The sequence below is a fragment of the Cyanistes caeruleus genome, chromosome 21 (assembly GCF_971803275.1).
Source record: "Cyanistes caeruleus chromosome 21, bCyaCae1.hap1.1, whole genome shotgun sequence".
NCBI classification, from domain to species: Eukaryota; Metazoa; Chordata; class Aves; order Passeriformes; family Paridae; genus Cyanistes; species Cyanistes caeruleus.
The window spans coordinates 6,398,698-6,412,216 of NC_141721.1; the positions used below are offsets into that span (position 1 = coordinate 6,398,698).

At 44.5% G+C, this 13,519-nt stretch overlaps 1 protein-coding gene and 1 long non-coding RNA gene across 4 annotated transcripts in view; both read left to right on the forward strand.

Annotated features, from left to right (window-relative positions):
• Nucleotides 1-13,519, forward strand: part of PIGL (phosphatidylinositol glycan anchor biosynthesis class L) — a 54,411-nt gene that overhangs the window by 17,823 nt on the left and 23,069 nt on the right. The gene's annotated exons all lie outside the window — the stretch shown is intronic.
• Nucleotides 7,164-8,026, forward strand: LOC147649626 (uncharacterized). Its single transcript, XR_015278539.1, has 3 exons — nucleotides 7,164-7,295; nucleotides 7,375-7,510; nucleotides 7,774-8,026. It is a non-coding gene; the product is annotated as an uncharacterized LOC147649626 (long non-coding RNA).

Here is a 13,519-nt window from a genome sequence, read left to right on the forward strand (position 1 = left end):
AACTGTTTTATCTCCCTAACTACAGTTAATATTATCTTTGTTTACTGCATGTGTTAGTTTTTAATACTGTGTTTTGATAAGCTTTTCAATTATTTCTATAAATTCTGATATAATTTACCCAGTTGTTTGGAAACAATTATAAAATGCTCCTATGATTTGGAGCTCCAGCTTCCATCTCAACTCAAAATTGCACAAACCATAACTAAAAGTTCATTTAGTGAGGAGAACTCCATCCCTGTTAATACAATAAACTGGAGAAATTAAATTCTATCCTTAGAGAGAGAGTTGTTTTAGAAAGAACTAAATCACTTATTTAAAATGAGTGGGCTGCAGGAAGTAGATAGGAATTTTGCTGGCTTGGCCTGTTTTCTGTGTGGCACTGTCACTGTTGTGTCACCAACATTCCCTGGCTCTTAGAGCAGGGGAAGGACAAGGCCCAAGGTTGGGAATGCTCCTTCCATTTCTTTGAGTCCTGTTTTACAGAGCTGTTTTCCCTTATTTTTATCCCATTTCAAATGTTATTTTGATGGTATGAGGGATGGCCAAAACAGCAAAGGCTGACTGCCAGTGTGCAATGGCATCCCGACCGTTTTCTCCTGTGTGCACCATAGCCTACATAGCTGGTGAAAAGGTATCTATGGATAAATGTACATATTTTAAATGTTTAAATTCAGGGATGTGTGTGACATCAGTTTGCCAGATTTGTAAGGCACACAGTGCACGAGGGTTTATCCCCATTTGCAGTGGTGCAGTGTGGCCCTGGCAGTCAGCACAGGTGTTAACAATATTACGAGTTTCTGTGTTTGTCAGGTGGAATTGCCATTGTAGGGTTTGAACACCTTTGATGGAAGAGATCGTGTGATGCTTTTGTTTGTGCTAGCATGTCTGGCTGTGGTGCTGTCTTTTTTGGTTGATGAGGTAAAAACATCCACTCTAGGATGTGTATAGGCTCAGGCCAGTGAGTGTTCCACTGCCTTATAATTGCTGTAGGGTGCAGATTTACAACAAGAACAAATACAGTGACACCTCTGGGTATATTCAGTGGACTTGTCTGTTTGTGATAGCTTGCCACACTGTTTTAAGAGCAGCTTTTGCCTCTGGGGTTAATTTTTTAGGGCAAGTTAATTTTGGATCACCTTTTAGGAAGTGAAATAAAGGTCTTGATTGTGAGTTGGTGTCCAGTTTTTCTTTTTTGAGTGACCACTGTGGTACCCTCTGACTAATAGTTCTTGTAGGATGAAAATTAACAAGGACAATAAACACTGTAATACAGACTAGAAGCTCTTGTGCATATATATTAATCAGGTTTTGTTTTAAGTTCGAATACCTGAGAGTTCAAGTAGACAAGTTTGCATTTTTCACCAGGGTTTGTAGTCTGAAGCTCACACGTGTTGGGATGGTGTTTGACAGGAGTGGTGCTGGAGCTGGTGTCTGGTGAAGGCTCTGGTTGTCTCTGTGAAGATGTTGTGTTTCTTGGTGCTGTGTGGGTGTTTGTGAACACTGTGAATGCTCTGGTTGTAGCTGTGTGCGCTGGGTGTTGTCCCGGGGCTGGGGTCTGGGGCCGGCATGCTGCTCTCTGCCCCTGGGGCACTTCCGGGTTTGGATATGGGCATTTCACATGACGTCACCTCGGCCCCCGCCCCCGCAGATGAGTCAGGGGGCGTGGCCAATAGAGGCGGGGGCGTGGGCGTAGCTTCTGGGCTGAGCCAATCAGGTCCGGGCAGGGGCGGTCCGGGCGTTTCCATGGAGCCGAGGGGCGTGGCCGGCTCCGGTGGCTGAGGGCCGGCCCTGGGCTGGGCCATGGTCGCAGGTTGTCCCGCTGAAGTGGCGGCGTTTTCCTGCTCACCATGGCGAATCCTCGTGGCACCGCAGCTCGGGTTGGCCGCTGGGTATTCTGAAATCACGCTGCAGCACGTGCTGGGCACTGCCTCGGCTCCGCCGCCCGCAGTGTTCCTTTCGGCTGCGGCGGTGGCGGCTCAACCCGGGACCCGCCGTTCCTCTGTGCTCCGCTGCTCGGCGGGGTCCAGACACGTAGCAGGGCTGGGACATTTCTCTGGGCATGCATGCTGCGGTTCCTGTGCCCGGTGGGGTACAGCCTCCTCCCCAGACTCTCTGGCTAGGCGGAGTTGTAGAAAACAGCACTCTAGAAATCAGCTCTGGTGAGGGGAGTGCATTTAGAGCAGCCCTACCGTGCGGGGCACCTGTTTGGTGGTGCCGCTCCCCACGGGGGCTTGGAAAGGTGTTCCAAGCTCTCTCTGTCCTCTCCAGGGCTCTGTTCCCGCTCTTCAGCTCAGAATTTATCTGTTTCGTTATGTTAAAAATAAATCTCCAAGGTTTTAAAACTTTTAACGCATCTTCATCTCCCTTTGAGACTGCTTTAAGAATAGAATGTCCGGTTCGTTCCCATATATTTGTATCAAAAGCCGCCTCTTTAGTTGTGTCTAAACCGTGGTTCTTTGCCCACGTTATTAAAGCTAATAATGTTTTTTTGTCATATTCTAATCCCATTTCTTGTAAAAATAGCGACCACACCTTCAGAAGTGGAGGTGGTTGAGTGGATATCCAGCCTCCCATAGCCCTGATGAGTATTTTCTTCTATGTGTATGGGCAAGTCCAGAAACTATTCTGGATTTTTAACGATTTTTCGCTGCAGACAGCTTTCCTCATTGTAAATTTTTTGGACGGTTTTTCTGCCTCTTAATTAAGCTTTTCACTGTAGATTTGGGCTCTACTCACCTCTGTCCTTATCCCAGCTTTTTGCTGTATCTCAGGCTATTCCTGCCTGTTTTGGGTTTTTTTCCCAGCTTTTCGCTGTACCCCAGGCTATTTTTCCTGGTTTTTCCCCAGCTTTTCACTGTATCCAAGGCTATTTTTCCTGTTTTTTCCCAGCCTTTTGCTGTCTTGGACAGGCTTTTTAAGCTCCATGCCTGTCTTTCCCCCTGCTCTACTCACAGGAAGGGCCGTGTCTTCACACACGGGGTCACCACTTGCATCATGCGGGTTGTGGGTGAGAGACAAAGATCCACGACTCATGCTCCAGTGCTCATCAGACAAAACAGCCTCGTTTATTATTCAGAACTCACTTAAATTCTCAATTCAAATTTCCCGGGATAGAAAACCATTGGCTGATATTTCCCTGCCCAGTGTCCTGGCCAGTGGTGTGCAGTGGTTGAGACATGGATTAGGCTAGCTAAATTAGATTTGTGTTATGGCTAGATTGACTTTGTCCAGTCCAGACCAGCTGTACTATAACAATACTGCAACAGGTGAGGGTGGGATGGATGAGGGTGTGGGATGGGTGAAGGTTTGGGATGGATGAGGGTGGGAGCTGCTCAGTGCTGATGCAGCAAGACTGCTTATCTCACAAGAGCTAATTATGCCATTAGAGTGCAGATCTCTGTACCTCTCTTCTTTGTGAGCTTTACACATGTTCTGTGTGGTCTTGTGTGTGTCTGAGACATGCTCAGAAAATGTTAATTTTTATGTTAGCAACAGGTCACCAGAGATAAATACTTCAGAATACTCAGACTTGCAGAACAGCACCAAGGTCAAGGTACTTCCTAACAGCTCAATAGAATCCCCTTTAGTAATACCTAATAAACTTCCCTGGCTTCCTGGCCTATTTACAGTCCTTGTCTTTACCCCTAATCCATTTCAGAAGTTGTGTTTCCATTTAGACTCAGAGATTGCCCGGCAGGACGTTTGTCTCAGCACACAGGGACAGCTGTGTTGACAGTCTCAGTGGCCTCAGGGCATTACAGGCTCTCCATAATCAGATGAGACCTGTACATGCTTTAGTGCCTTCCAGTGAACTGAAACAACCTTTGTCTGCTTGGGATAATGGAGGAAGTGACCACCTTCAGGGGTTTGGCTGTCATTTTGTGAGACATTCTAAAGGATACACAAACTGCAAAACCAAGTGAAGGTCCAGGAGTCGGTGTTACTGTAGCAGTTCATCAGGCAGCACGAAAAAAAAAGATGGTTTGATGTTGAAAAATACAAGAAATGTAGAGGATTCAAAGTTGTAAAATTATGTTGAGTAATTTTTTATTATGTAATATCTATCCCCTAGATCCCTATCCAGTGTTAACCATTGTACCTAGGTATTTTCTAAAATGTTTCTTTTTTCTTCCTTTGTACTGTGTGGCAGAGATAAATATGCAACTCCTTCTATTTGGGGAATCCTAGGAGTTACTGGTAACAAGAGTAGATAAAATTTAGACAGAAATGGCATTTTTCAACTGCTGGCACACCATTTAACATGCACTTTGCATAGCAGTAGCAATGACCAAATCCCTGTTGAACACTAGCCAAGAGAATCCATCAGCGTGTTTTATTCATGTGGTGTGACAGTGCAGTTAACTCAAGTCTGTATTGATTCTGTTTATTTCAATTTAGAGAACATCTCCACTGAGCATTCTATGTAATAATTATACAGACAAGGATCAACATTTAGAGCTGACAGCCAAGCATATAAATACAAATATTTTGCAAAACACACTGTCATGCTGCTTCTGCAGAGAGAACAGGTCAGACTTAAACAGAAGCAGATTCTGCTGTCAAGATTTTTGCTGAGATTGCCTTTCCTCCAGCTCTGTTATGATTATATCAGGGCATCATTTGTTTTAGTCTCCCAGATAATCTCCACAGCTGCCTTACTGTACAGAGAGAGAGAAAAGCAGGGTTTAAAAAACACTGAGTAGGTAAAGCATGCACTTTACATTGTAACTAGCAGTCTGTCAGTTATATATCACTCGATATTGACACAGTGTAAATAGGCGTTTATAACTTGCTGCTTCCTGAGATCCAGGGAGTGTGTTGTTACTGATAGATACAGATTCATGGTGCAGAGTGCCTGGGAAGTGCTGGAGTAGTTGTCCCAGGGAGGTGCACAATCAGAATTGTTTGAATGCTTAGACAGGCCAAAGGTTGTGAACGTGAGCTTGAGGAAGTCCACTCAGGGAGGGAACCTACAGTAATTAGCTCTGCCACTTGTTGCAGTTGTTTCCTTCTTAGGATGATTAAGTCACACTGATCTGGTCAACCCAGGTCAACCACAACATTACCAAGACAACAAAGTAAACTCTGTTCACTGCCCTTGAGTGTTGCACAGCCCATGCAGCGGCTCACAGATCCCTGCTCCAGCTTTGTCCTGATGCTGGAAAGGTGATGTAGTGGGACACAATCTCAGCTCCTTGAACAAACTCTTCATACAACTGGAGTGTTGTTCAGGGCTCCTCAGCAGCAACAACCAAGGTGGATGAGATACTCAAAACTGAACTGGACACACTCCATCCCATAACAGTGTCCCATTGAAACATCCCTCTGTAACAGTCTCAGTTCCTGCCTGCCAAGAATTTACTTAACATCTACTGTTAGACTGGAAGGAGTGGGGGAAGGAGAGCCCTTGCTATCATTAAAAGGAAAAGGGGGAAAAAAAAAAGTCTAATCAAATAAATCCCTGTAGTTCATTTCCTCTTATGAGCTCTGTGCTCTGTAATTATATTACCAAAGAAGTCTTTCTTCTCTGAGTTCACGTGAAACCTTAATTGTTTTATTCCCCTTGGCCCTAGTTCAATCCGTATATATGAAATGACAAAGTTTTTCAGTTCCAGTGTAAACTTGAATTAGAAGGTGGTGGGTGTGGTACTTCAGATTAGAGCAAACTATTAAAAAGAATCAATTCCTTAAAGGACACTTGCTAGGTTGGGAGTACATTTAACATAACCCCCACTACCAAGTAGGAATTTTGTTTGAAAGAACCCAGCCCCACCAACAGAGTGCCAGCAATACAGAGTTCCCAACACACAGCAGCTGTGAATAGAAAAAGATGTGCTGTTAGCAGGTAAGTGATGCTGGCAAATGGTTAAACACATTTAGGTACTTTCATAAAATGAGTAAAAGAGTGTAAAAGATACTCAGTACCTCAAAGAAGTCCAATGCATTTTACTTGTTTGCCCATAGTGTTTTACTGTTGCTCTTGGTGGAGATACTGAAGCAAATTTTGAAGACTTTAGATAATTTTTTCTGAAGGAAATGCTGTTCAGATGACGCAACACCAGCTTTTTAATAAGGAGAAAACAGAACTTGATGAAGCAAATAGGAAGTGAATGTTTTCATTTGTCACATATTCACCTTTTTCCTAATGTGCACTAGATTAACAAATGTGGGTGGTGTGTTATAATTTCAGTTTTATTGCATCAGGAAGAAGGGACATAAACTCTTTGCTGGACATCCATTTTGGTTAAAATAAAAAAAAAAAGGTATTTTTACTGCAGTGCAGGAAACCAAAATACCTTTTTAGTAACTGAAGTGGGATTTGGGGTGAATATTTTGTTATCTGATCCTTCTGTGCCAAGTGAAGCATTAAATGAAAACATTTTGATTACAGTTCCATGCCATGTCATGCCCCCTCTTCTAACCAGTCACATATTAACTCAATTTCATTGTACCTGTAGACTCCTTGTACAGTAATTTCAGGGTTTCTCATTTCAGTGTTGCAGTCTGTTTCTCTGCAATTTCCATTTGCACTGGAAGAATTCATTACACATCCTCTCCTCCGTGCACATGCATTCCACATTCTTTATATGTGACTGTAAGCATAACAAATCTTGTCTGAGTTCCATGCCATTTTCTCATTTTTAATTGTTAATAATTAACTAACTTTTGTTAAATGTAGAAGTGCTCAGTCTCTTTTAGGTTGAAGGATGGATGCTTTCCTATCAATCAGTTTTTAAGTCTGAGCACTGAAAAGTCTGACAAACAATGCTTGAAAAATTTTGTTCCTATTTTAGGGTACAAAATGGCAGGCGATAAAAGGGGGCAATTCAGAATTGAAGTTGGTTGAATTCTTCATTAAGTGCATTCTACTTCTTGTCATTACATTGCATCAACAAGATTTCAACCCTTCATTTTGGAGAAGGGTCACATCTGTAATAAATTATGGTCTCCATTATTTAAACAGTAGCATTGTTATAAATATTTTCTTCCTGTATTTCTGTTTCATAAGCCAAATACTCAGCATGTCTCTTCTTATAAGTAGCCACACAATGGGCTGCCAAGGCTGGGTTATCATTTGCCTTGGGAAAGGCACTGTATAATATTGCAGGATAAAACATTTACAGGCAGAGGTTTGACCCGTGGGGGAGAGAGGTGAGGGCTTTGCAGGATTGGTGCCAAGAGACTGAGGCTTGAAGGAGAGCTCCCACAGCTGCTCTCACCAGTGAGGATCAGAGAACTGCAACCAGCCTATTCCTGCAGAAATGGGACTCAGCCACTGATTTAAACTGAAATTTGTGAGTGTTAAGATTTTTAGCCAGACCTAACGATTTTCCTTTCTATTTTCTTAAATGAAACTTTTATGTTTGGATGTAGGGATAACTGGATGAACATGTGAAAGGCAGTTCTGGTGTCAAGGCACTGCTTTTCAGAGTTGTGTCTGCAGGGTCCATTCGTGTGACAAGGAACATGTCAACATAGCAAAGAAGAGAAATCCACACAACCTCTTATTGTGAGTAGCAAGGTTTTACTAGAGAATACAATATTTCAGGGCAAGAAATTAGGGGTTTTTTTCCCCTAAAAGGAAGAGCAACCTAGAATATTGACACAAAGAGTCATCCAGAGCTGTGTCATCCAGAGCTGTGTCATCCAGAGCACGATTAGGTGATGCAGAGGTCACATTTTGGCCCCTGGCAAGTTTTGGGGGTACATTTAAGTAGCTCCTTTGATGATACTGGTGGATCATTTGTAACTGTAAATGTGTTTTCTGTGCAGTCCCAGTGCCCAGGAATACACGAGGCTCTGCAGAGCAGCAGTAAGAGACCTGTTGAAGATTGGATTGTTGTTTGCCCCGGGCAGTGAAACATATTCCTGGAGTGTGTGCGTGGGTGCTGCAGCGTCGAGCCGGGCTCAGGGCTCCCTTCCAGGCTCTGCCCCTGACTCAGCTGCCTCGGGCTCTCCAGGAAGAGTTACCTGAGCTCTTAATTCTCTCATTAGAAAATGTAGAAGTTATTCACTCACTTCCCCATACCAGCCTCACAGTGGTGTGTGTTAATGAACATCTGTTAATGTGTGGAAATAAATGCTGTGGAAGTGCAGGAGCAGTAGCAGCACTCACACAGCGGGTTGGGAATCTGCAGCGATTTCCTACAGGACTGTGCTGTAAGACTGGATCACCATTTTAGCAAGGTGCCTGTGGAGCATCCCTGTCTCCAAATCCCCCTCGGTGCCCTGGTAAATGCTTCTGAGCCCAGGGCTGGGGCAGTTCTGTGCCATTCTGGGAGCTCTGTGCAACCTCGTGTAACCCAGGTACGTGCAGCTCATGGCACGCAGCTCTCGATGAGTGTTATGTGCCCAGCTCCAATTCATTATCCTCACTCATCTGCCACTCATTAAGGGGAAAAAAAAAAAAGATACTAACAAAAATCGGATTTGTTACCCAGCGTGCAGCAAGCCAGTAATGGCACACTCAAGACAGACATTGATCATTTATTTCAGAGTTACCAAGCTTGGGTGCCAGGTGGAACTCCACAGATCAACCATCAGAACTTTTTACTATTTATATATCTTAGCAAACAAAGGAATTTTTTACATATTCCACACTTTGCAACAACACGGTTCCCTTCTTTAAAGCTTCCCGATTTGTCTGTCCCCTCGCTGGCTCCTCGATGGGTTGGTGTCGGGAGGCCGAAGCCCCTCTCGCCGCCCCTGTTCCCTTCCTTTCCCCGCCGCTCGCAAGGGTGAATCGCTGCCAGCCTTTGGCAGTGCCGGCCGGTCCTAGAAATCCGGCTGGCTGCTGGAGCGGCTGCCAGGAGCCTCCCTCGGGCCGTCATGTGAGCAGTGTAAACAGCCCGGCCAGGCGAGTGGGCGGCTCGGCGCTCGCCAGTGGGGCAGAGTTCAGTGCCTGCGGCGGGGTTACTGCCGAGCGCCGGCGTTGCCATAGCGAGCATTGCATAACGCTGGCAGCGGCCACCGAGGGCCCCGCGTTCCTTCTGCTCGGTTTGTTCATTGTTGCCGAGGCCCACTTTGCTGTCGCAAATGGAGTTGCGGGCATAGCTCCTGGCTGGGCTGCTGTGGGAGGTCTCAGTGGGAGCGGGGAGAGAGGAGCTTGCTGCTGGAGCCCTGTGACTGGGGCACTCGCCTTGCCTGCAGGAGGGTTGTTTGCATGAGCAGACACTTTGCATGCCAGTAAAGTTCGTGGGAGTAAGAGAGGTGTTTAACTTCCCGATACATTGTCTTCTAAAAGGAAGTGATTTGATGTAGGACTGAAATTTGCACTCACCTAGAGAGCCCAGGGCATCAGAACATCAGCGGTATGTGGGTACAGCATGACTGCAAGAATTGATGTTCCCATATCGTTGCATAGATCAAATGGTTTGCAGGAGATGGGAGTTTGTGGGAAGCTGAGAAGTCGGGAAACTTTTTTGGATGGAACTGGTAGAGGGAAATTGGAATGTTGCAACATGGGAAGCTGCATTTGGAATCAGGCCATCATCCTCTGGAGATCTCTGCTGAAGTTGCATCTGCATTTACATAAGTTTTGGCATGAGAAATCAATGTCCATGAAGTGACTATTCTGTGCTTTCCCTTTCTAGATGATTAATTAAAGTGGCTGAGGGATTGATTTGGCTACAAGCTGTCTCCTGAGGTTTCTGACTGAAGTATTTTTGTTATGTGGAATAGACCAAGGTCTATCTCTTTGGTTGGAGTGATTATGCTTTGATTTTGGCTCTCCTGCTTTTAGAGGTCTGGCTGTTGAGTCAGTGGCAAAGTCCTGTTTGACTTCCATGGGCCAGAATCAGAACTGCAGTTTTGCCTATACAGTGTGGTGTATTTATTGTTCCAAGAGCAAATATTTTGCATATGAAAGTTGTGGTGTTTCAGTCATTTGCCTCTGAAAGATTTTGCTGGCTGCTGTGAGAGACTTTTTGTTCCTTCCCGTTGGGTTTGAACCTTTTCCACTGTGAGATCCTGGGCATGTGTGACCTTTTGTGTGGCAGAAGTGCAGAGCAAACCTAGCTAAGAACAACAGGCTATTGCCTTCTACCTGTGCTCTTACAGCTCTTCTGTCAGGACTGTGAGACCTCCTGCCCCAGTTTGGAACTGGAAGTCTGTCCTTGAACCAGTGGTGCCAGGACTTGTGTGAGCTGGACACGGCTTCTTGATGAATGGCTTAACACACCCTGTCTCAAACTCTGCCCCACTGAGCCCTTTTCTTCAAAGCATTTTACAAAACAAAATAAACTAAGGGAGGAGTGAAGTCCTGTGGTCTGCTCCTCAGAGAGTCCTGGTTTTGCTGGTGAGTTGTATTTCAGTTTTAAAACATCAGTGGTGATTGTGGGATTGCTGGGCTTTTTGTTCTCAGTCAGGGCAACTTAGACTGTCAGGACCCAGCTTAATTCCAAGGCACTATGGCAAAGCCAACAATAATAATGATGAGGAATGATCATGGCTGGGAGCCATTCTGGGATCTGCCTGGTCACTCCATCTGGGCCTAGGGATGCTCATTCCTCGCAGTGCTGACGGTGCTTTGGAGAAATATGGGCTGTGTCCTTCTGTTATTATCTGAAATATCAGTGACCAGAGGCATCCCAAAGGGGCACATATGGAGCCCAGGGAATTAGTAGAGACCAGTCCACGTTTTTGGGATCAGGTCAGTCTATCCCTCCCGTGGGAGCTGACACAAACAAGAGCAGATGGTTCTGGGAGTGTAGTCTGAAATTCCCAAAGGCCACCAGCTGCTGTAGTCCATGTCTGCTGTTCAGGCTTTCCACTGAGCATTTCCATCCACCTTCCTGGCCTTAGGAAGGTACTGAACTGAAATGCTGCTGCTTTGCCCAGGAGTTGTGCTCCTTGGTCCCTCTTGGAAATCCTGTCCCTCAGCTGCAGCATCGTGTGGTGACACCTACATGACCAAAGCAAGGTGCCCAGGGTCACCCAGCCCCTGTCACGTGCTTTGGCAAATGAGGTCTCCATTGTTGGGATGACATTTGGCCCAGATGTCTCAGCTTTCTTATCTGCTCTGGAGAGCCTGGGGAATTTTGAACTTTAAATGCTACTGTGTTTTCTGCTAAAAAGGACAGATTCCAAGGAATATTCCTGGCATTTGCAGTAGAAATCCAAGCAGTTTGTGATTACTTGATTTGGGAGCCCATTCACTGTTTGGCACCAGCCTCTAAGGAAGTCCTGACTGCTTGAAATGTTATCCTTGTTGCAGAGTTCCTCAGCTCCAAATGGACAGAACTGTTGACCATACTCATAATTTTGGAGTTTTATGCAGTATTTTATATATTTTGAGCTAGACCTTCAAGTCAAGACGAAGATATTGAACTTGATTCATTACCCCATGGGAAGACAGTACAAGGAGTAAAGGGTTCCCAGTACCCAGGATTGCTGAGACACGTCTCAGATTTCCATCCAGAAATCAGAGAATGAACAGAACACTTTTCTTAGAAGGATCCCAAACTTCTTTACGTAGGGGTAGACATATAATTATTTCCATTTCACTGGTGTGAACACCAGAAGATAAAAATGCTGTGACTAAATATCAATTGAGAAATAACTGAATTGAATTTTGTTTCCTGTCTTACACAGCAGGGCCTGATGCCCTCTCCAAACTATTTTTTTAAAGTTACTTTTTAAAATTAGCTTTAGCCATCATAGCTTCTATGTATTTCTGGTCTTGAAAGGAACCATCAATTGTTTTTGTTTGAAGACATTGAATATGAACTTGTTCCTACAGAGCTTTGTGCTGTAATTTATCAACAAGGAGCTGAGGCACAGACGTCAAATGAATACCAGATTTCAAATTATGATAAGCAATTGTGTCATCCCTGTGAATAGACATCAGTCTCTGCTGAGAAATCATCAATAATTCATTTTAAGAAATAAATGAGTACAGGGCCATTTGGATAGGTCTTTGCAAACAACCAGTCCTGTGTTCTGTCATAATTCCTGTGAATTTAAATCCAAAGGATGCTTATTTCTCGAAGAGAAACACACAATCATGCCCAAGCCAAAAAAATGTGTTACCTCAGGACCTAATTACCGTTTCTCTTTGGGGAGGTGTGGAGGAGGTTAGAGTGTCACCTGTCAGAGGTGTGCTGGCTTTGTCCATGGCTCAGTGGGAACATGCAGAGCTCTCCCAGAATATTTTACTGTTAATATTCCAGTCATTAACATCTTCCCCACTTCCTTTACCCTCTACCTACACCAAACCCTAAGATTATTATTTCCACAACTCTTAGAATAATTTGTATTTCTTTACTATGAGGAGAGGGAGGATGCTGCTGGTTTAAAAATTTCTTGAGCTTCCCTGTCGTAGGTGGCTTTTCATTTGACAGTTGCCATCCTGCTTGAGTCCATTTCTCTCCCAAATTGGAGGATGTTACATTCCAATAAGCACACGGCATCTGTTCTCTGTAGAACATGATGTTGCAAGATGCTGATCATTTATCGAAATGAGTTATTTTCAATTGAATCAGAGATGAACATGCAGTCTAACAATAATTTCCTCCTGTCTGTAATTGTCCATTGTAGGAAGAGGAATTTATAAATAATTATAAAAGTCAGGATTTAGAGGCTTCAAGAGGCTTGTGATTCAAGACCTAGGGCTAGCTGGTCTTAGCTTATCTTAGCACAATCTCAAAAATAAAAATTCTCTGCTCTACTTTGGAGAGCATGAAATAATTTCTGTTTACACAGTTTTTTCAATTACTTTGATGCTGTGATAGCAAGGTCACTGATCGCCTCTAGTCATTGCATGGCTTTTTCCCTAATAGTCCACTCACCTCGTTTTTTTTCTGTGGGATCTTTTGTTTCTTGATCCAGTTTCATTGCCCAGATGTTCATTTCATACAGTTATAACTTTATACAAAGGGCATCCTCTGTTCCAACAAACACATTGTGGTTGTTGTTCCCAGCTGGGAGCCTCGTGCACAGCAGCTCACCTGCCATCAACCCACTGACCTTTGGGCTGATTTAGTGTAAAATCAGGCACTGGGGATAAGGAGGAGAAGTTATGCCAAAAAGTTTCCTGGTCCCTAGCCTTGGACTGATGAAGGTTGTGCTGCAGGATAAAAAAGGCAATAAAAAATAGGAAAGCTCTTTCATCCTGACCCTTTTGGTGTGTAGTGGGACAGAAAATCACATGGGCACCTTGGAAGTTTTGCACTGGTGTCTTGGAATGTGTAAATGGAGACCTTAACATCTCCAAGAAGTCACTCTATTGCCTGCTCCCTATAAAAGCCACCCACAAAGGTTTCACATCAGGGCAGAGAGGTCCCTGCTGGTCCACATGGGGTGGCTCTCGGGTAACCAGAGGCCTCCAGGAGCTGGGGATTTCCCAGCTCACAGATTTCCGGAGGGTCAGATCTCAAGGTTATTCCATTAGCCCATTTGCTGTTTGTGGAGCCACGTGGCCATCACACAGACCAGCTGCTGGGTTTAACTTAACCTTTAGAGCAGTCATGAGAGCTTAGTTCATGGGCTGAATAAATTACACGGAAGGCTTCAAGAGAGG